Source organism: Perognathus longimembris, chromosome 2, assembly GCF_023159225.1.
Source record: "Perognathus longimembris pacificus isolate PPM17 chromosome 2, ASM2315922v1, whole genome shotgun sequence".
Lineage (NCBI taxonomy): Eukaryota > Metazoa > Chordata > Mammalia > Rodentia > Heteromyidae > Perognathus > Perognathus longimembris.
Genome location: NC_063162.1, coordinates 147747812 through 147772926, shown reverse-complemented (window position 1 = coordinate 147772926; position 25115 = coordinate 147747812). Strand labels below are relative to the sequence as shown.

Below are 25115 nucleotides of genomic sequence, written 5' to 3'. Positions count from 1 at the left end.
TAGAGCATGATCAACTAATGAATTATAAGAATAAAAAATATGTTCCACAGAAATGGTATTAATAGAACAAAAACATTCAATTTTCAGTTACATTTAACTCTGGTTGCAGATAAAGGAGAAAATGTGGCATGATTACCACAGGGAGACAGTATTTATTTGAAGGTCAGTTCAGCAATTAATGAAAAGAAACAATTGAAAAATATTCAACAGAGCATTCGATGTAAAGTATGGCAAAATATATGTGCCATGTTTCACAAAGAGAATCCAAAAGCTGGGAACTAGTCTATTCTATGAAGATGATCATAATAAAATCACTCTGTAAGCCATGACAGTTGTATCATTCATTTAACAAGTTTATATGGTGCATTCTTTACTTTCAGTCATGAGAAAATAGATTTCTAAACAATTAAAAAAAACTGTAAACATCTATAAAATCACAGGCAAATCCCAATCCACATGAGTAAATGAGGTAACACCTGTTAGCTTCTTGGCTTTTCAGCAGGATTCTTTCTAGATCACGGCCCAGAGGACAATGGTGTCACTATGGTGGGCAGATTAGAATCTAGAGCTACTAAGAAATCTAGAAATTGTAAAACAGAGTCCCAGTAAGGGAAGAACGGGGAAACAAAATGAGAAGCGCTCGTGGGAACCACCAATGTCAACATAATGCACACCCTGGGACACTGCTATGCTGTGATTGGCAGACCAAGATCCTAAAGCAGTGATTATGATATAATTTTATGACTATCAAACTCACGAACATTTTGTAAGTAAGTGCAATATCTTAATAGAGAAAATAAAATAATAGAGAGTAAATGGAAAAATTAGACCTTAAATGATACCTGGCCTAAGGAAATACCAAATGGGCATTATAAGAGATTATCAACCTTGCTTTGAACTTGAATTTGAAACTCAAACTGGTCATGTGACCATGTTCCTAGTGGTCAGAGTTACTTCTACTTCTGCGTGTGATCTACAAGTAAGGATTTTGTCCTCCTGCATTATCTAGTATTTCTATAGTCCTGTATTATTATCCACTGCCTGTTTTCTAGATTCAGTTAATTAAAATCACAAAGGAGTCTTGTGTCAGCTTGGAGGACAACCATATATTCCATTATCAGGAGATAATGGACATATTTTCTTCCTTGTTAGAAATATAGTTCCCAAAAGAAGTGTTCAGTTCATTTGCATATAAAGTTCTGTCTATATCTATATCATTATATCTATGTGTTCCCAAAGCTATAGAATAATTTTGCGAAGCCAACAAGCAATTAGTACTATAAGGGGAATGGTGGGTTATGTCCAAATTATTGGTGAAATTCCTAATACTTTTCTTTATTGCCTTGCTAATGAATACTCCAAAGCAATATTTTTCTTCTGTTATCCATTTTTTTTGATGAACTTTCAGTAAGCAGGCAAATAAAACAAATAGCCCTCAAGCTCATTTATCTCATAGCTTTTAAAACAATGGAATTTGTTGCCAACTTTCAAAGGAGCCAACTGTAAAAGCAGGGCAATGTAAGTGAGTCTTTACTTTTTTCTAGATATATGTGTACAGAGAATTGTGATGAACTTTATTGCGAGGAAAAATGCCAGCCTGGCACAAAGAGCATTGTGGATCCATCAATGGAAACTTTCCTCTTTCTCTTTGAACTAGCAAGCACATAATTGGGCAAAGTTGATTAGTTTGTTTATGTGGCTCGTGAAATGCCTAACCTCTACCAATCTAAAATTAAAAAAGAATACAGCTTCGAACACAGGCAGCTTGGGGAAATGGCATTTGAGGGATAGGGTTCCCAATGCATAGTCAATGAGTAGTGGCAAAGAGGCATTAAAGAGGACATAGGATATTTGAGACATGGAGACATTGACATTGAATGGGCATACAGTGTTGTTGTTGTTGTTGTTGTTGTTTTTTAAGCATAAGATGCATATAGTGGGGCTTGAACTCAGGGCCCAGCATAAGATGATGTTTTTGATCTCGTGATAGTAGATCCAAAATTAAACCAGTAAATAACTAGTGCTTTAGTGCAGTGCCTCAAAAGATATGCTCTTATTATAGAGCTCTTTCTCTCATAAGCAGTAAGAATGCTGTTCCCTTATTTCCTTTCTCTCAATTTATCCCTTCCACTCCCTCTCTTGCCCATAATACTGTGTGGGGGAGGGTGTGTGTTTAAGGGCATGCTTCTTGGTACTGTAAAGATGCTTGTAGTTCATACTCTATGCGTTTATTCTATCAGAGTTATTTAAGTGATTGTTTACAAGAAAGAACCTGGAAAAATGTGTGAAACTCAAACCTTAGGTAGATGAGATGGATACCCTTAGCTCATACGACAGTTACTTTTGCTTTGCTGTTTGTGAAGTAGAGTCACTGAGAGGAGCGGGGATAGAGTAACAGGGGAGGGTGTGTGGCCATGGTCAAGTGATAGATGGCTACTGAATATACTCCCTGCTCCCCATGGCCAGCTTGACTCCAACCACAGCCCTCCCCGAGATTCCAGATTAGATGAAGACAGCAAAATAAGAGAAAAAAAAATCAATTAAGAATAGAACTTCCTTTAATAACTGAGAGAGAAGTATGTATCAGATGAAACAAATAAATTGAAAAGCAGACTCCAGGCAAGATAGCATTATGGGTTCCAGCTTCGAGGTCTCCTTCTGCTTCAAATACACAATATTTTGAGATAAGATAGATAAAAAGAAAATTGAAAAGACATAGCCAGGATCAAATCTAAGATAAGCATCTCCATACAAGGAGAAATACAACCAAAATGCAAAGTGGTGCAGTGGGCCGCAGCTGGGGCCTGCTGGAGCTGGGGTCCTGAACCCACAGAGGTGGCCAGGCCCGTGACTCTCCAGGAACAGGGAGGAACTGAAGTTTCCTGGGACTAAGGCTGGCTCAGCAATCATCGGGAAATATGGCTTCCCAGAGACTGAAGGCTTAAAGGCGCAGACATAGGCATACCAGTGCTGAGATAAGGAATCCATTGGCTTGTTGATTATACCTATATTTCCCTAATAACGCTGTTGGATGAGGCCCAGGACTAACAATGACTGGGATGGCCTCAGTTTATGGATCCTAGAACCCTAGGAAGGAAATGGGGGAGAGAGTGATCTGGAAATGGGTGTGTGCATGTGCTTGTGGAAAGAGACAGAGAGGGGAAAAAATGTGCAAACCAAAACAATCCAAAATCAAGAGCAAGAACACAAATGTTACAAAATCAAGAAAGCCCAGCATTCAGTACAAGCCTACTTCATATGTGATATTACTTTATAATTATGGGAAACAAATATATTTTGTTTCCAAATAGCAGGAAACAACAGGACCAAAAGGGAAAAAGAAAGCATTAATAGAAGACGCTTTAGGGGAAAAAAAGTCATCAATGAAGAATAAAAAAAAAAATCATCAAAGGAAAATCCACTCATTATCTACGTGCATAGAATATAAATGTTTAAATAAACAGCAGGAGAATTTTGTCCTCAAAATAAAAAATGACAAAGGGCCTTGACTCCTTGAATTTTTGCAAGGTGAGCACATTAGAGGAAGTGCGAAGTGTGGCATAAATGAAACTTGGTCTGAACACAATAAAACTGATGCAGTGTGACATTTACAAAACATACAGTATAAGCACACAATTGAGAATTATCCCACTGATAGAAAAATAACAAGCACCTTAGGAAGTGCTAAAGGAGTATGCTAATGAGCTCAGATCTTATTTACAGTAGGAGAAAAACAGCAGCGAGCATCTTGGAGAAGTTGGATAAGCAGACTTCAGCCAAGTGTAGGTAATTTTTTGAACAGAATAGCCAGAAAAAGGAGCTGTGCTCATTAATTAAAAACTGCTACTAACTACAGACAGTGACAGTCATTTCGAAATCATAGACAAATTAATGTTTATATGAAATATCATTAAAATGAAGAGCCTTAATGGATTTTTGAGGCAAAATGGCAGAACACATAGAATTATCAGGTATTATCAAGAGCCAGGAAGACAGAACTGGTTTGTTTTTTTTCCCATTTCTACCTTCTCCAACACGATGACAGCTTTCAAATTATTCTCAGAATAACTAAACAACCAGGCACAAGGGATAACCTCTTGAGACAAGGTGAAACCTGGCAAGAGAGCAATAGCCCCATTAACTTTCCTGAAGCATTCAAATTCAGATTATAGCCCAGTGTCGGACAGTGTTCTTCAGTGTAATACTAACTGGAATATTTATCAAAACTGTTCCTAAAGGATGGGCTGGGGATATAGCCTAGTGGCAAAAGTGCCTGCCTCGGATACATGAGGCCCTAGGTTCGATTCCCCAGCACCACATATACAGAAAACGGCCAGAAGCGGCGCTGTGGCTCAAGTGGCAGAGTGCTAGCCTTGAGCGGGAAGAAGCCAGGGACAATGCTCAGGCCCTGAGTCCAAGGCCCAGGACTGGCCAAAAAAAAAAAAAAAAAAAAAAAAACTGTTCCTAAAGGAAACAGGGGCAAAGCAACCATAATGAGAACACAGAACCCAAAACCATTTTAAAATAAATTGGTATACAAAATGTAGATAAAATTATTATAACAGTAATATTATAAATATTTCTTCTGAAAATCAAGTTTTTATTTAGTAGGATATAATAAATTCCAAAGACTTATCTCCAATTTGAATTATAATAAAGAATTTGGCAAAATCTCTACATCATGGTAAAATGTGACCTAGGAGACAGAAGCTTGGTTAATTAAAAAATGGCTATTAATCAAGCCCAGATATGCTGATTAATGACCATATCAACTTGTGAAGAAGATACTACAATGTCTCTCAGTCTGTCATCCTGTACAGTTATTAATATTTTTATTACTTAAGGCATGAAGCATACCTATGGAATTTGTCAATCATATAAAGCTGGCAAAGAAACCACATAGTATAATTCACTGCATTATGATGCAAAATGGTTGTGACTAGCTGGAAATCTGGCCTGTGCAGGCACAATGTTTTTTAATGTGAATAGTAAACTAAGATACTCTTTACTAACTTTATGCTTACAGGAGTATCAGGCTTATAAACAATTATCTAAATTTAAATTTTCTTTATAATATAAAGTATCATATATGAATCATTTGTCAACTCTCAGTGGTAAAAGTACAGTATGTTGCTATAATACTGTGTTTTCAGTATAATAGTCCCAAGAACTCGTGACACGGGCCACCAGTACCCAGGTTTCCTGGTTCTTTCTTTCCATCTGGTCCTATGATGAACTTCCATATGCCCTTCTCTCCTTGTTCCTGTAAATCCATTAACTCACAAAAATCTCAGGTTATTGTTGCCCGAAGTAAGGGGTCTCCCTTGTGTCAAGAAGCCTTTTCCCTGTGCCAAGGAACTCTCCTGTGTGTGCGGCCAGGCTGGATGGTCAGGGCCCAGGTGGCCTGCTCCCAATGATGACGCCTTGCCTAGAGGGGCGCACCTATCACTGTACGGTGAAAAATTCCATGGTTCACTTATTCATCAAATATTTCAGAGCATGCTTCTAAACCAGCCAAGATTTCTTCCATCTGCTGTAAATGATCGAAATTCTTTATATTGCCAAGGAGCATCAGGCTAAGCGGGTCAGAACATGGGGAACACAGATAATGGGGAACAGATAATTGGGAATTCTACAATTTTCCAGGAAGGATGTGAGATCTTGGAAGACCTGGCTGAGTGGGTGTTAAAGTAAAATCAATCAATCAGTATCTATCTGTCTGTCTATCTATCTATCTATCTATCTATCTATCTATCTATCTATCTATCTATCATATCTATCATTATTTATTTCTGCCAGATCTGAGGCTTGAACTCAGGGCCTAGGCACTGTCCCTGAACGTTTTGCTCAAGACTAGCATTCTACCACTTCATCCACAGCTCCATTTCTGGATTTTGATAGTTAATTGGCCATTAAGAGTTTCATGGACCTTTAAGGCCACAATGGTGTTGAACTGTGATCTTCAGACTTCGGCTTTCTGAGTACCTAGGATAACAAGTATGAGCCACCTGTACCTGGCTATGTAGTAGGGATTATTTCTAACGCATGTGGTGACTTTTGTCTAAGTGGTTTAGTTAAAATGAGGTGAATTTCAAAGTAGATTCTCATAGATATTGTCAAGCCTAGTCTCCGTGTAGTGCTCTGTGCAGGAAAAGCTATTTGTTATTCTTTCTCTCACTTAAGACAATGGTGGGGCTGGGAATATGGCCTAGTGGTAGAGTGCTTGTCTCGTATACATGAAGCCCTGGGTTCGATTCCCCAGCATCACTTATATAGAAAAAGCCAGAGGGGGCACTGAGGCTCAAGTGGTAGATTGCTAACCATGAGCAAAAAGAAACCAGGGACAAGTGCTCAGGCCCTGAGTCCACGCCCCAGGACTGGCAAAACAAAAACAAAAAAAGAGAAAGACAATGGTCATAGAGTCATTTACAAAGTGGTAATATTCTAACTGGTCACTAGATATAATTTTTGATGATTAACAAAATACAACAATCTCCTATACTGGAGCTTCCTAATCTTCTGGGGCAGAGGCTCTGCACCAAATAGAGTTGCAGAAAAGCATAAAAGAAATACACATATTCCCTGCGCATCAACCAAATCAATTATTGTACTGTTGTCACGTACTGTTGTCACGTGTTTGCGCTATGTGCAAATATCTTATGCAGAACAATATGTGAAAATGTGTATCCGGTGTGCAGTGCAGTCCATTGATGGAAGCTTTTATATATGTAAACTTTGACAATGATTCAGGCAATGATCAGTGGCATTAATGATCTACTTTTGTAAATTTGCCAAGAAGGTATGCAGTGGTTTATGGCAAATGTATACACCATGGCTTCCTAGGGAGAAGTCACATAGATGAAGGCCGAGAAAGATTAAGTCTCTTCTCAGTGAAACATCATGATAATTGGCACACATGATTTTACTGACTTGAAATAACTGGGAGCTTGCTTTGTGTCTCCAGTTCTTAATATGTATACCCTCAAACTTAAACTACGATGCACTAGTTTCAAATACAGGATTATAAAGGCTCTGTGGTTTAGTTCCATATTTTTAAGGGAGAAAAAAGGCAAAGAGGGACAATCTCAAAATCATTGAAGTAGGATAAAGATATACTTTCCAATCTCTGTTGAGCTATGCCCCATAGCTCACCCAGAGTGAGTGACTCTCTTCCCTTTGGTCAGCATTACCCAATACATATGGTTTGTTCCAACCCTAACACCATGTCCTGGAGGACAAGCAATTTATTCTTCCCAAGTTCATTTTTAAAATCCCCAGTAGCTGCTACAGGCTCCATCTAGGAATATGTACTGTAACCAGAAAAATCTGTTACTTTTCTTTCTTTTTTTTTAACCTAAAGGAGAAATTTGGGCATTTGTATACTGGAAAGATAAAAACGTTGTGGGTGTATTTTGTCATAAACAAGAAATATTTATAGTAGTCCCACCTCCATAGGCTCTGAGTGGGAAAACAACACGAAGAGACAGCGATAGAAACAGATGGGCTTGAAAGTAGTAGCCATCAATATCTGTGCTAGAATCCCCTGGGGAAACCACACTGAGCTGCTCCGGTACCTATGTAAAGAAATGTGCTATTTACACATCTAACTATCATCCACCCACCCACCCACCCACCTATCCATCCACCCATCTACCCATCCATCCCCCCCACCCATCCATCCATCTATCCATCCTCCTATCTATCCTTCTCACAAATAATTTTAATCAGTTCTAGATTGCCAATAATACCTAATACAACACAAATGCTATATAAATAAATGCGCTGGTTTAGGAAATGAGGAAGTCTGTCTATGTTTAGATCAGGCATGGCATTTTCCCACAAATATCTTCAGTATGAGGTTGGTTGAATTCCTGAAAATGGAACCCATACTTATGAAGGGTTAAAGGTACACCTGTGTTTAGTGTGATACTTTGTGTCTCTATCCTATTAGAGTCATTGATTTTCATGGTTAAAAATTCCTTAATAGGATTTATCTGAGTGCCAGCATGAACACACTGATCTTGCAATGGTTTGAAAGACAATTTGAAATCAAACTGTCCCCTATTCTTTATATACTTTGTTGTTGTACCAACATCTCATTTTCACAACATTTTCTTAGATTTTCGTGACTTGCATACCAATATATTTGGGGGTAGGAGGAGGAGATTTAGTCATGTTTTATTTTAGTATCACTGGATAAAAGAGAGAAATAGGAAAACTAGAAGAAATCTTTCCTGTTCTTCATGCAAGAAATTGGATTAAAATAATCATATCACCATTTTTGATTCCTCAAATGAGTATTATATTTACAGCTTGAGACTGATGTAGGAAATGAACAGACAGCCCACAAGACTCGAAAAAAGATTAAATTGATTTCAAACCTATCTATAAAAATAAGTGTGTTATATTATTGAATATAGGATTCAAATTATGAGCTTCAAAATTCTGATTTTCCCATGATGACAATTATAAGCAAGCATATTTAAAAAGAATATTGGATGAGCAATATATCAATAAGAGATGCATCTTGGAAGTACTTTTATGATAAGTACGGCCCTCAGTGTTCTGTTACCATCTAGTTCACTTTCTTATATGGAAGTGCTTAAAATGCTGTCACTAAAGCAGGAAAACAATGAGTAGTGTTAAAAATGACAAGGTTGGGCAAATACCTAAGTAAGTTAAAAAATCTATGGTTTGTCCATATTTCCTTAAATTTGCTGATATTCAAGGAAATAGCAAATACTAAAATATTTAATTGCAAACTAGATGATTTTTATTAATTCTTCAAGATTATATCATTCATCCTGTAATAACCACATCATAACTGCTACAGTAAGAAGACAACATAATAGTCCCCAGACTAATAGATGAAAGGAAAGATACACCTCCAGTTAATTCATTGAAGGTATTGCTGGTGAACACGCACATATACAAATACAAATACATATAATATACATGTAGAAATTTATATATAAATATATCATGTGCATATATTTATATAAAATTTATACATAAATTATATACATATATGAAATATTTATAATCAATATAATATATATACATTTATATATAAATAAGCTGATGAAAAATCAGTCATAAAGTTATAAATTTCAGACTTAGTCTTACATGAATGATGAATATGGATACATGAGGAGAGTCCAGCACTAGATAAGGACTGGACAATTTCTGATAACTATTTAGGAGACAAAGGGAAATAAATGACAAGAGAGGCAGGAATGGAAGCAAGCTGTATGAACTAGACAGCATGAAGTCTTTCCTAGAAGCAGAGTATCATCACTTCTTTTGTGAGGTAAATGGCGATGCACCCTTCCATACTTACAATGTGATCATGTTTAAGAAGTTGTAAACAATTCAGCACAGACTATAAGTTGTTTTAAAACATGGTTTCCTTTAATGGAGAAACATGCAAAATATGCGTAAAACTCTGCCTCCAGAAACCGTGCATAAGAGGATCGAATGAGCTACTTAATAGGCAAATCAAATCCTTTTAAAAATTAATGAAGTGTCACTAGTTTAATACTGAAATGAAAGCTAAAAGCATCATGCACGATTAGCAATATTGTCTACTGATATGATTTGAATTTGGGGTTAAAGATGAGCCATTCTCTACATCTATTAGAGGATAACTTGCCAATTCACCACACTATTAAAACAGTTTCACACAAGAACAAATAAGGATCAAGTTAATAAGGAACAGGAGAGAAAACGAGAAAAGGGGAATTATAAACAAAGGAGGAATACATAACGTAAGGAAGAGTTTAACTACACTACTAACATTTATTTAGCTGTACATTTACATTCTATTTTTTTCAAAAATTTTGAATATGAAAGTGAACATATTCTTAACCAATATCTCATGTTTTTTCTCTCACACGTTTAGTTGCCGTATTACTGCTGATCTTTCGATTTCAGGTTGGAAAAATTTAATTTTGTGCTTCACACATTTTATGCAACATTTTAATTTTCATTCCTTTTTAACCTATCTAATTATCAGGTACAAACTTGGTATCAGCATAAACAAACCCCTAGAAATACAGGTGTCAGTAAAGAGGAGTTATAATTACATTTGAATTAATGTAGTATTCTCCGATCTGCTGCTATATGGGTTGATATACAAACATGTTAGAATTTCATTTTGAGTTAGTGTATCTGTCACCTACTTTACATCTTGTAATGAATCTTGCAATTGTTAGTACTCAACAATGAGGCACTGGGGTACTTCTTGCAGGTGCCTTCTTGTCAAAGGATTAATGAGAAGGTGAGACAAATGAGTTTATCCTGTGATAATTGGTGGTAAACACATTTGTTATTCTGGGAGTATGCTTTCCGAGGTCATAAGAGTCAGTTACTATGAATTCTGTTGAAAGAGTTTGTGACTTCATTGTAATTACTGGTCAGTGAATTGGAAGTTGTATAGTTGAAACTAAAATTTAGAAGTTAATTTTGCTAAGTATGAAGACAAATCATACCTTTCAATTATTTATACATTAGCCTTACTTTTAAAGATAAGTCTTAAAATTCTCAGGGAATATTACATTTGTGTCAGACTACATTTATGTGTCATTGAGGGACTCAATCTGGTCAGGCCAGAAGTGTCTGAGAGATTTGTCTTCAAGCTGATTTTGCCTAACAAATACATTACTTCTAATTAGATGTACACACAATTGGAGATGCATGTGGTTAAAGCTACCTTCATATCATTCATCCATTTAGCCACTGTTAAACCTATTCAAGCTGATTTTGTTTTCAGAGAGATTTGCATTCTGGGCATTGAATGTATAGCAGGGATGGTGATAGATGTGTTACCAATTTAATCGAGATAAATACTACACAACTGGTACATGTATCAAAACATCACATTGCATATCTTGACTATGGAGAGACCTTATTTGTCAAATAAATATTTTAAAATAAAAATAGCTTTGCTTCAGAAAAATTAAGTCAGGATTGAATAAAATAAATTCAATAGAATCAGAAGTCTGTTATCTAAGACCTAGGAGCCCAATCTAAGTTTAGATTGATAAAACTGTCTTAGTTGAAATATATTCCAGCCTCATTTTACAATTTAGTTTACATTCTTTACAGTGAGCTCAATCAGTGCACAGGATTTTGTTATATGGCCTGAAATAGGAATTATAAATATCCATTGAAGAATTATTTGAAACATATATAATGCTATTGTCTTTGGGGTTTAATTTTGTATATTGTAAGGAGATGAAAATACAGCCCTGAGGCAGAAATACAATTGCATTCTTCAATGAATAAATTATATTACAGAATGTACTTGAGAGATGGCAAGAAACATCAGACAGTCTGTTTATGTAATAAAGTCAGTCTCCAATGAAAAGTAGCAAACTTTGGAGGATGTAGTAATACCATATAAATATGCTTGGCATTTTCTCAGACATTTCTTTTTTTTTTTTTTTCTCAAATTTTTATTATCAAACTGACGTACAGAGACGTTACAGTATCATACGTTGGGCATTGGATACATTTCTTGTACTGTTTGTTGCCTTGTCCCTCATGCCCCCCTCCCTCTCCCCCTTTCCCTCCCCTCCCAGGTGTTCAGTTCACTTACGCCAAACAGTTTTGGAAGTATTGCTTTTGTAGTTATTTCTCTTTTTTTACCCTGTATCTCTCGATATGGTATTCCCTTTGAATTTCCCACTTCCAATACCAGTAAGCACGGTTTCCAATATACTCACATAAGATTACAGAGATAGTGTAGGTACAAACATAGGAAGGTGATACAAAACATCATCAATAATAGAAACTACACATACACATAGGACGTTGAAAGTAGTTACAACTGTGATATATCACTTGTTTCCATAACATGGAGTTCATTTCACTTAGCATCATCTTATGTGTTTCTAAGGGTATAGCTATTGGGCCTTGTGATGCTCTGCTATGGCTTGCCTAAACCTGTACTAATTATTCCCAATAAGGGAGGCCATAGAGTCCATGTTTCTTTGGGTCTGGCTCACTTCACTTAGTATAACTTTTTCCAAGTCCTTCCATTTCCTTACAAATGGAACAATGTCATTCTTTCTGATAGAGGCATAAAATTCCATTGTGTAAATGTACCACATTTTCCTGATCCATTCATCTATGGAGGGGCATCTGGGTTGGTTCCAGCTTCTCGCTATGACAAATTGTGCTGCGATGAACATTGTTGTGCTGGTGGCATTACTGTGATTTTGTTTGTGGGCTTTTGGATAGATACCCAACAGTGGGGCTGCTGGGTCATAGGGGAGTTCTATATTGAGCCTTCTGAGGAATCTCCATACTGCTTGCCAGAGTGGCTGAACCAGTTTACATTCCCACCAACAATGAAGTAGGGTTCCCTTTTGGCCACATCCCCTCCAACAATTGTTATTATTAGTTTTCTTGATATATGACATTCTTGCTGGGGTGAGATGGAATCTCAATGTTGTTTTGATTTGCATTTCCTTTATGGCCAGTGATGTAGAGCATTTTTTCATATGTCTATTGGCCATTCTCATTTCCTCATCAGAGAAGTTTCTTTGTAAATCTTTAGCCCACTTGATGAGGGGGCTATTGGTTCTTTGCAGTTTTGTTTTGGAAGAAGGTAATTTTTTTAGTTCTGCATATATTTTAGAGATAAGGCCTTTGTCTCTCAGACATTTCTTAATATTTTTTCTATCTTGATCAACAACTACATCTTGGGGTTCTGGTAGCTCACCAGAAGAAAGGACAATGACCAGTAAGTTTAATAGTCCAAAGGAAAAACTTATTAACATTGGGAAGAATATACATACTGAATTATATCTTTTTTTTTTTTTTTTTTGCCAGTCCTGGGCCTTGGACTCAGAGCCTGAGCACTGTCCCTGGCTTCTTTTTGCTCAAGGCTAGCACTCTACCACTTGAGCCACAGCGCCACTTCTGGCCATTTTCTATATATGTGGTGCTGGGGAATCGAACCTAGGGCTTCATGTATACGAGGTGAGGGCTCTTGCCACTATGCCATTTTCCAAGCTCCTGAATTATATCTTTAACAGCAACTGAAATGTGATTCAAAAAAATCTAAAACAAAAAAGGATGGAGGTGACCCAGGGGCAAAGGCAGGAAAAGACTAGAAAGGGGAGCAGTAGATGGAAGGCTCAGTGGTCTGTAGGTGGGTAGGGGTGGGGGGAGTCAGGTAAGACGAATTCATAATAGTTTAATTTGGTTAGGACTTTGCTATAAAAATAACAATTTTGCTGTTAATATAGATTGACATATCATGGATAAGATAAGCCTTCTTCCTCTCTCTTTCCCATCTACTAAACTTTCCTTCATTCCTTTCTTCCCTCTCACCCTCTGTTCCTCTTTTCCTTTTTGCTCTCTATCTTCCCTAGCTCACTGCATCTCCAATTCCTTCCTTCCATCTTTCCTTCCTTCATTTCATCTTCCTTCCTTCCTCCTTTCTTCCCTCCCTCTCTCCCTTCCTTCCTCATTCTTTGCTCTCCTTGTTTTCCTTTCTCCCTCCCATCTCCATTCCTAGCTTCCTTCCTTCTTTCTTTTCCCTTCTTACATCTTTTTATCTCCTTCCTTTCTTCTCTTCCTCCCTCTTTCCCTCCCCAACTCCATCCTTTATGCCTTCCTTCCTTTTTTCCTTTACTCACTTTCCTCTTTCTCCCTCCTTTCATTACTTTCATTTCTCCCACCCTTCCTTTCTTCCCTCCCTTCCTTTTCTCACTCCCTTCCCATTTCCTTTTTAGCTTCTCTAGGGTTGGAACTCAGTGCCTTACTCTTCCCAGGTGTGTTCTCTACCACTCAAGCAATGGCCTCAGCTCTTTTTGCTTTCCTTACTTTTAGAACAGTCTTGCATTTGTGCTCAGGCCTGCCTCAGTGGCAATCCTGGTTATGCTTCTCCTATACTTGGGATGAGGTGCACTACCATCTCGAGCTTTTTGTTGTCAACTTTTTGCATAGGCTGGCCTCAAATAGCTATACTCTGAATCTCTACCTCCTGAGCCTCCAGGAGCCAATACTCCCATCTGTCTATGTGACTTTCATTCTTTAGGAATGCTTTGGACTTGATGAACACTGATATTTCCAGTTAATGAAGTTTCTTTCTTCAAAACTGTGTATTATATAGTAATAAATAGTGTTTATGGTGTTGTTCAATAAGGTTTGTGCTCTCAGGGGCAGAGTGGGAGACTGAGATACAGTGGTGTTTATTATAGACATAAATTATACACACACACAAACACACACAAACTCAATTATGTTTATCATCATACAACGAAGGATTTGATAAAATTAACATGTCATGCTTCAAATATTTATATCATTATTTTACACCTTTCACTTGATTACATTTTTTTCATTCAGGAAGAAAATATGCATTTACTGCACTTTCCCAGTAGATCAAATTCCCTAGAGGTAAAGGGCTGTATCTTACTTATTTTATCATAACCCAAGTTCCAGGCCTAGAGTTTAAGCGAAAAGTAGTTAATACGTGTGTGAGTTACTCTCATGCAAAAATACTGTCTTGCTAACAGATAAATAATTACCATCTAAAAGTAGAATTGGTAAAAGTTTGCCTTTTGTGACTAAAAGCCAAAAGGATTTCATAATAGAAATATCTCTTTCACAGAAAAAGCTGGCGTTTCACCTTCTCTCTTCCCTCCCTTGCTCTCTTGCCACCCATCCCGCTTTCCAAAGTGTCCGTGACACCTGCTCAGAAGATGCAGTCAGGAGGCGGAGGCTCCTTCCACTCATTTATCTCAGGAACAACAGAACAATACTGAAGTCTGAAGTTAGAATTTTTATCTGCAAATTGAAAAACCTGTTTCAAACCTTAGCCTCAAAGAATTAAACTTTTCCACCACCTATTTCTCATTCTAGGAATGAAGCACCTTGCAAATCAAAGGGAGCTCTACAAGGAGACAGAGAAACAGGGTGAAGGAATTTAAAAGCTTTAAATTGCATCCCAGCATCTTTTGAAAATATGTAGCAGACATAAAACTATAGCAAGAATTTCCTTGGAGCATACATTTTAACACCCATCTGAATACTGTATCATGAATGCAGGGATATTATTTTTAAATAATTCACTGCTACTTTAACAATATTTTTAATATTTCATGATTATATCTTTAAAACTATATTTCTAGGGAATATAACTTACCATTATCCTTCTAGACCAGTGCCTGGTAATAACACGTGGTCTAGTCACTCCTCTCCTTCCTATTATCTGCTTTTTCATGTACTGAAATTCAAATATATTGATGACTAATGATACACAGGATATTCCAAGACAAAAATGCACCATAAAAGTCTGTGATTGTCCCAGAGTCCAAGACTAAGAGACATAAATCAGGGTGAAACACATTCAGGAAGTGTTTCCTCCACTCTGAGTCTTTTCCCCTCTAGGCTCCTTCAGGCCTATGTTCTGCACGTGATCAATACCTTAATCTTATTCACATCCCATTCTTTCATTGAAACTGCAATAAACTTCTCCATCTTACATGTGCTGTAAATCAGGTCTCTTGGAGAAGGGTTTATATTGCTCCCCCTTTGCTGGATGTCCACCATGCTTACCTTGTTCTTTCCCCTCATTGCAGTATTGTTGGGGTTTGGACACCCCCTTTCTCCCCCCACGGGGAGAATGGTAACCACAAACTCTATGAAAGAGCACTCAGCCTGGCCCTCCGCCAGCGGAAGGCCAAAGGCGTGCTCACATGGGCAAGCGCTAAGTTGAGGAAGGGTTGCTGAAGCCTCCCCTCCCCCCAGTCCCCCCACATGTTACCAAGGGCGGAGGCGAAAAGGAAGGCATCAGGGACACACTGCGGTGGTGGGAAGCGTCTCAAAGACTTTAATATGGAAGGGCACTTATATAGAAGTAATGGCGGGAAAGAAAGGGGGCTGGCCAATGGGTCAGTCATAGGCTAGGGACCACGTTCATCAAGTGACATCACGAAACTTCCCTTTGTGGGCGGGACAACCCCATCATGGTGGCACGCACATGTTCACCTCCGAAGGGGTGGAGGCCAGAAGGTGGGAGGGACTTCCATTGTCCCAAGGCTGGTGGAAGGGCAGCCTTCCTCAGGCCATAATAATCCCCAACACAGTATGAGGTGGGTGATATGGAACGTGGGACAGTAAGTCTTGATGTATATATATTGGCCTTCAGTCCAATGGCTTTTTATTGAAATGGGCACCTAGTAATGGATCAAGCAACTAGATGAACCACAAACTGTTCCATGCCTTGAAATCTTTTGCATTTCTCTTTTGCTATCACTACTTGATGCTTCAACATGCATGGCCAGCTGTTCCAAGTATCATCATCCCCTCAATGATCACAATATCTGTTTTGCCTCTGCTTCTCAATATCTGGATTTACATTTGGATTTACTGTCATTCATTGAGTTTAGATATTTTTATGAAGCCATTTTTAAAGTTTAATTGTATCCTCTAATAGAGACAACCTCCTTCTTTACTGTAGTCACTTCTGTTCATATTGTCTAGGAATATAACTTTTAATTCTGTATCTCTAACTCCAATGTTCTTCAACATTTCAGAGTTGGCTCTTCCAACTACCCATCATTGCCTACAGTTGCTGATCAACTGAATTTATGACAGCAGAGAGTTATTCTTAAGGGTCTAAACTAATGAACTAGATGGCTGAAACACAGCAAAGCCAAACTCAAAGCATAAATGAGATTTGATATAAGGAATGTCCTCTATTTTATGAAGAAATCAGAGACCTACAGTCTAGGAGTTGCTCTACCAATGGTCATGATAACCTCACGAGCAGAATCTTCCTAATTGGGCCAAAACTCTCAATGCAGGACACACTTCCCTTTTCTCTGTGTTTCCTGGACCTGAGAATTTCATCTCATTGCCTAGACTTCAGACATCCAAAATTTACAAACTGATAAACAGGTGCAGTTTCAAGTACTAAGTTTGTGTGGTAATCTGTTTGCAACAGTAGAAACTTAAAGCTATACATTAAACTCAACATATCTAAACTAATTATCTTTTCTTCAAAATGTGTTTCTTATCACCTTTCCACAGATGTAAATGATAGCATAGTCCCCCAAGTATGGTACTGAGTTTCACATCTGTCTCCAGCCCACACCAGCTGGGTTGCCGACAAACATGGAATCCAAGTCTCTCACTCTCCTCTTTCTTTGTCTTCTCATCATGTACTTGGGATCCTTCTAATCAGGTAGTTGGCAAATGCAGTCATTTTCCAGTTTGTATCAACATCTTTGGTCTGCATATATGACCATGGCAGAGGTCCTAATCCTGCCAAACTCTAATCTGGGAAAAAAATGTAAAATAAGTAGTACAATAGATGTCAAGCCTTATAATAATGTTCCTTACTATTTCACTACATTTTTACACTTTGTGAATTTTTCAGTCACATTGTGAAGCCCACCTTTGCAGGATGTTTTATTTTATTCTTATTTTTTGGCCAGTCCTAGGGCTTGGACTCAGGGCCTGAGCACTGTCCCTGGCTTCTTTTTGCTCAAGGCTAGCACTCTACCACTCGAGTTACAGTGCCACTTCTGGCTTTTTCCTATACATGTGGTGCTGAGGAATCCACCTAGGGCTTCATGTATGCAAGGCGATCTTTGCAGGATTTTATCTGTACCTTCTTACATTCATTTCTTTCTTGCAATCTGATAGTTTTTTTAAAAAAATTTGTTCAGTCCTTCAGCCTGGTGAATTTTAATACTTTATATCTTCATTCTCCCTATGTGAGCTCCTCAGCAAATACTTCCCAAATGAGAGAGGAAACACAGGCTCTCCTTGGTCCACTGGACAGAGGTCATTCCCTCCACACATTCCCAGAGCCACATACAGTGCTTCTCACACATGCTCTGAGCCGACTGTAATAGCTCCATTCTGGACATGTTTCTTACTTTTGCCTACAAAACTTAGGGAAGTGTGTCCTGATCTCCTGTTCTCAATATACATAAGAGTTTGTACACTCTAGTGTTTAATATTTTTGTATACTAAATGAAGCTAGTTAAACAGTGGGAGCTCTTGAATTTCACAGCTGATATCTCAGTTACTGGTTTTCTCTGTTTATTAACTAAGACCCTGAGTTGCTATTCACGTGGTGGGTGAGTTCATCTGTAGTTATTTCTTTGTCTGAGAATTTCATGATGGCAAAGTAACAACTCTAAGCAGCCTATTTGCTTTGATTCTCTTGCTGCTATAAGAGAAGATGTGACTTCCATGTCAATCAGACTGTAAAGACAAACTAAGGATTGTGATCCTAAAGAGAAGGAAATAGTTTCTAGGCAGGATTAAGTTTCTGATAAGACTCATATGGAATATGGAAAGCAGACAGAGGATTCTCAAGTTTTGGCAACTCTGATCTAATCCCTTTCAGTTGCAAAAGATGGCAGATCCCTTAGTGATAGGTTTGTAAAAGTGTGAAAAAAATCTATGCCACTAATACATATATATGTTGTACATTTATGAATATGGTATACATATATATACCACACACACATATATCAGTATACATATATACAGCACACATATAATGTGCATATATGCTGTATATACATATACAGTACACATCATATAGAGACACATATACAGTACATACATATATACAGTATACATATACACAGTTCACACATATACTGTATACATTATATAGACACACATATACAGCACTCATATATAGAGTGTACATGTATACAGTACATATGCACAGTACACTTATATACAACATAGATTATATTGAGTACATATTTAGTACACATATAGGGTATACATATATACAGTGTACACATATACAGTATATATATATATAAAGTACATCTATATGTATATATACATGTGTCTGTGTCCTATAAGTGGTATAACTCCAATTGTATCCCCTACTATACAAGTTAGAATTGGTTCCATCTTCATAAATGTAATCTATGACTGTGACAATATAATATACTGTCAATCGACACTGTTGTTTTCTACTTAACAGATGTTTCTGACTCATCTATCATTCATTCTGAAGTCATGACTAGGCAAAAAATACACTACATTGTATGTGCACATGAACTTATTCAATCCTTAGGAACATCTCTGAAATCACTTCTTTTCAAAATGATCCCCAGTTTACAAGTAAAAAAGACATTCTCAAATCCAATTTTTCACAAAAGTAGCAAGGACAGATGTAAACTTTCATACTTAGGCTAAATCCCTGTGCTCTCAAACACTACAATAATTCTGTGCAATTGCATTTTCATTACTGTTCTACAATTACCATGAAATATATTTTTACTCATTGTCTTTGGAAACCTTTGAAAATGACTAATTTTAATGCTATTGAATTTCTTCAGAGATTTGTTGAATATGCATGCACTCCTGTATAATAGGATACAATAATTGTGAAGATGCCGAATAAATCTAAGTTTATGAGCCTGCCCAACCTGGTCTCAGAATCTATTGCCTCTCATACAGTCTCTCCTAGCATGCTTCTACTCCACTTATCTTTGAGAAATTCCATGATTTTCCTTGGCTAATTTCTCTGACCAAACTTTACTTTTTCATCTTGTATTTATTCACAATGAGGTATGCAGCTATTAAGTGTTTAACCCAAAACTCGTCCACTCTTTTTCCATTGTAATTAGTTACACATAGTCAAAAGAATGCCTGTTTAGGAGTTGTGGCTCAGTTGGTAGAACACTAGACAATGAGCAAACATATCAGGTACTGACTTCAAGCCCCAGTTACAGAACAACAACAAAAATAATGTCTATTTAATTGCCCTTTACTTTCTTTGTGCTCTGCTCAAAGCTCATGGCATGGGTCATTTATGTAATCCCCAGGAGTGAATGAAGTAGTCAGGATTATTTACTTCCCATTTTACAGGTAAGAAAGTTGAGGTTTCGTAAAATTAATCACCTTTTCCCAAATTATTTTTGCATGTAGGTGGCCAAGCTGTATTTGTAGCTTCAGAAACCATGTCCTACCATTTAATCTGCCACATTATTTATCATTATTATTATTATTATTACATTCCTAAGTTACAGACTTCTGTTTCAAACACTAGATGTTATTCATCTTCATTCTCTGAACTTGTAGAATAATCCTCTACTTCAATCGAGACTCAAACATGTACGGAAGTTATGTCCTTCAGGCTGTTGCTAGGGAGTGCATCGTTTTGAGTGGTGCTGGAAGCTTTCAGAGATGGGGTCATGGCTGGAGAAAGCGGGTTACTGGGGCCATGCCTGGAGGTTATACTTTGTTTTGCCCCTTTCCTGACTCTTTCTGCTTCCTGATGTCAAGAGGCTAATCTATCTCTTCCATGACCTTCTCCGCCATGATGCTCTGCCTCACCACAATCCCAGAAGCATCAGAACCAGCCAGCCTGGCTTAAACCTCTGAAATTGTGAGCTCAAACAAATGTCCTGTCCCAAAGTATCAGGGAATTTGCTTTGGCAATGGACAACTGAGCTAAAATCAGATGACATTGACACTCTATTCTCTCAAGCAGAATAATGTGTTTTTTTCCCCTCTTTATCAATTTTAAGTGAGAATTTTAGAAATATAAACCAAAGGTAGTACATACCTCACAACTCACTTTAAAAAACAGAGAATTATTGGTCCTTTAGAACCTGATCTTTACCTCTCTTCAATACCACCTCCTTCCTTACACCTCAGGAGGAGCCAGTTACTTCCCTTTTCAAGAAAGCATTCTCTGCCTTTGCCTAATGGCTTTGTCATTTATGCACAAATGGCCAAAAATAAACAAACCCATATTTTACCTGTTTTTGAATTTTAAATAGACAGAATCATACTGCCTATGCAGTATTCTTCCGTGACTTATTTTAACTACACCATGGCTTTGTGTCATTCATATTTTGTTGCAGGCTGTTCCCTTTGAAACCTGAATTGAATCTTATTATATAAATACAACATTCTTTAACATCTGTGCTTTTGATAGGCAGTTGTATTGTTTCCACCTTAGGCTTTTATAGATGATATTCTTGTGCAGATGGATGTACATACCTCCTGAGAGAACTATGAAGCTGTTTTCTGAGGTAGCTTTCTCTCGTTGGAATTGTGGGCAGAAGCTTAATCAGACAACAGCCCTCTACTCTGTCTTTTAGTCTGCAGACTTCTCTCAGCCAGCCAGAGGCTATCTTGCTGAAATCAGGGGCAGCTAGGGAAATTGGAAAGTTTCACCGACGTGTGAAGGATAAGTAGCCCTTAGCTCCTGTCTCAGTTCTGAGATGTGACTTGTCACTTGAGTTTCTCAGGGCACATGGGCCAAGGGGACATTCTGTGCAATTTCTTTGGGGAGAGTGTACCCACCTTGCTCCATCCTCCTCACTCCCTTTCTGATTTTTCTCTAGAAACACCTATTTTCAAGTGAATCCTGACCTTAGCCATTAAATGCCCAGAACTTTTAATGTTTTGTACTTGGCATGTATGTGGCAAGAATTTACTATGGAAATGCTGAGTAGAGTCAGAGCCAGGAAGGGAGCCAGAGAATTAGCCTAGGTTGAGGAAAATATCAATACACAGAACCAAAGTTTAAAAAAAAAATCATATGGTTCATTATTATTCCAATATTCATTATTCATAACCTAACTTCCTACTAGGATAAAAAATTGTTCTTTACCATTAGGATTTATATTTTATTACCAATGTTCAGATTTTAAGGAACAATAGCTCTATTAATACTCACATTATAATTGTGAATAGCAGAACTTTTCTTTGAATCTTTCAGTGAACATTTCTGAAAGGCACCGAGTGCCCCTTCTTTCTACTTCTCTGAGTACTTTTTCCACAGTATATGAAGTGAGTGGCAGCATTCAGAGACGCAACAGGTTACAGCAGGTCTTGATAGATATGTAATGCATTACACAATTGATAAGACCTCTTCCTTTTTTTTTTTTACAAGCACCATTAAAGTTTTAAAATTGGGTATTTTACAAGACCAAAGGCTCTTTTTTCTGTTACGTATGTGGACATGTGATTGGTGTAGATTTGTGCTATTTTTTTTTTTTTTTTTTGGCCAGTCCTGGGGCTTGGACTCTGGGCCTGAGCACTGTCCCTGGCTTCTTTTTGCTCAAGGCTAGCACTCTGCCACTTGAGCCACAGCGCCACTTCTGGCCATTTTCTGTATATGTGGTGCTGGGGAATCGAACCCAGGGCCTCATGTATATGAGGCAGGCACTCTTGCCACTAGGCCATATCCCCAGCCCCAGATTTGTGCTATTTTGAAGCATTCTTTTTCTCCTGGATGAATAATTGATAGAATACACCAGGCCACTGGTAGTTTAGCTTGGCAGTTTGGGGATATTCTATGTTATAGGTTGAAGGTCACTGTGGTTTTAATCCTGTCTCCATTACATATGATTAACACCTTAGGAGAATTATTTACCTGCTTATCAATGCCCACCTCTACCAGATAATATCTACTTTATAATTGTTAATACTTTAATTTCCATTTTTGGACCTTAAATCACAAGCAATGTCCTCTGGGGTCGTGTTATTTATGACACTGTGTAGAGAAATAATTGAATGATTTTTTTATTTTTAATGAGGTACATTAGCCTTGCTAAAGAATGCACTCTCTTGTAATTATTAAATAATGTCTTCCTGCCAGATTCTCATCATCCATCCTTGTAAACTCGATAGAAATTATGCATATGCAATGGTTTGGGCAAAGGTTTTCACTAAACTGGGGCTTGCATATAAGGCTGAGGTATGTGAATAAATGATCACATCTCCATCACTAGAGGTCTTAGAGTTTCACCAGCACAATCCATATAGGTCCATATGGCTCCAGTGAAGCTTGTGAATCCAATGGCATTTCATCTAGTGTCCAGTGAGAAATTGCTATTTTGCTTAGCACTGTAAGATGACCTGCTTCTACCAAAGGAGATTTGCCATGAGTTGCCCAAAGCAGAAAATCCCAGCTCCTCACCTGCAGTAGACTCAGCAATAGCTTCCCCTCTCTCCAGGACCAAGTGAAGCGCTTTGGCTGGGAAGTACCTCAAAACAATCTCAAGAGACATCACCAACTCATATAACATGTCCTAGGAAGGAATGGAAGACAAGAGGGTCCTGTCTTCTTTAGCAGTAATTTCTTGACCTTAAATAATTTCTTCCGAAGGTCTTTAGAGCTGTGTGATTCACACTTTACCTACTCTCTCTGACCTCCAAATCATACTGATCAACACATCTCAGACTGCTGAAACCCACCCCTGCGTCCATGGCTTCCACTGCCTCCTCAAGACCAGAGCTACCAAGGGTTGTCCATCTCAGACCTCCAGATGGACCCTGAGCTCTTGGAATTTTCTAAAGAATGTCCCATGGTAACACTGGAAACATTTGGGCAACATTTGCATTTCAAATCTCAAGCCACCATTTATTCCTGTCGGCCTAAGGTTTCCAATACACCAGGAAATCCCACACTTCTCATGCAGCTTTTGAGATTGTTACATGTCTGAGAGACACAGAAGCAAAACTTTAATTTTTAAATAAGTTACACTTATTCTTAAGATCTGATATTTGGGCTGGCTATTCTGGTTCACATCCGTCATACAAGTTACCCTAGAGACAAAGGAGGAAGATGGAAGTCTGGGGTAGCCCTGGGTAAAAAACTGGAGACTCCAGCTGAAAAACAAACTAAGAGAGAAAAAGAAGATTGGGTACACAGTTTGGATGCTTGAGTGTTGGCTAAGCAAACACAAGGACTTGAGTTTTTTTTTAAAGTACTGTTTACCAAAAGAAAAATACAGCAAAGAAGAAATAATACTCCAGGTATTGAAAATATTAGAAATTTAACTCTGTGCCTAGAGTTTTTTGAACACCACATGTATGAAATCTAAATACAAATGAAACATGTCTAATGTAGTCTCTGACTTGAGATGTGCTATTACTATAAAATATATCCAAGGCTTACATTTTTTATGTGAGAAATGAATGCTTTATGCTCATTACATGTTGAACTGACCATTTTTTGCAAAGTAGGTAAAGTAAAACTTTGGTTAAAATTTGTTTTATCTATGTCTTTTTACTTTTCTAGAAAGACAGGTATGAGATAATTAAAGGTCATTGTATTTTTCTCATCTTCTATTTTATCAGATTGTACTGTAACAGACTGTAATGTGTTATGAATTGAAAAAAGATAGTAAATATCAGAAAGCTAAGTACAGTTTGATTTAAATGCAGATGTACTTGACTTTCTCTAAATTTGGAGTTGGAAACCCCAGTGTCTCTCAGATAGACAAAATTTACTGTTACTGGCTGCTAGTGGTCATGTCAATAAGATCAATAGTTCAAAGCCATTCCAGCCAGAAAAGTTGGTAAGAGTTATTTCAAGATAATCAGCAAAAAAGCAAGAAATAGAGGTATGGCTCAAGTAGTAGAGCAAAAAAGCTAAGTGGGAGTAGGAGGCCCGGAGTTGAAGCCCCAGAAATGGCATCCCCCATACAAAAACTTGTCAACCTTTTTAAATGCTAACGTCCCACAGAGAAAAACAGTACAAGAAATGTACCCAAGGCCTAACATACGAAACTGTAGCCTCTTCGTACATCACTTTGACAATAAATAAGAAAAAAATAAAATAAAGAAATGCACCTTTATTGTTGGTATGTGCTCCACTAAACACCTGCTTATTGAATGTCCTTAACTCCTTCATTTGTACAAACTTGAGCCACAAGTCATCTTATTTTGATACTTCCCTTGTCTACCTGGCCTTTCTAAGGGTTGACTAGTTGAAATGGGCAGGGCACAGTGGCTCATGCTTACAGTCTTAGCTACTCAGAAAGCACAGGTTAGGAGCATAGAATGTGAGGCCAGCTAGAGAAAAAAAAAATTAGTGTAACTTTGTCTCAACAAACAATTAGATACAGTGGTGAAGACTTGTAATCTCAGCTACTCAAGAGTCATTAGCAGGAGGTTCACAGAATAAGGCTGGATCTTATGTCTGAAAGATAACTAAACAAAACTGGCTCACATCATTCTTCTGGTAGGAGTTCACCTGCCTACCAAGTTCAAGGCTCTGAGGTCATTCTTTAGTACCACCAAAAGGACAAGAAAAAAAAAACAAAAAACCCTAACAACAACAAAAAGGGAATTCATTAAGAGAGTCCCAGAGC

General features: G+C 37.7%; 1 protein-coding gene across 1 annotated transcript in view; it reads right to left on the bottom strand.

Moving 5' to 3' along the window:
- Window positions 1-25115, bottom strand: part of Cntnap2 (contactin associated protein 2) — a 1597185-nt gene that overhangs the window by 1120811 nt on the left and 451259 nt on the right. The gene's annotated exons all lie outside the window — the stretch shown is intronic.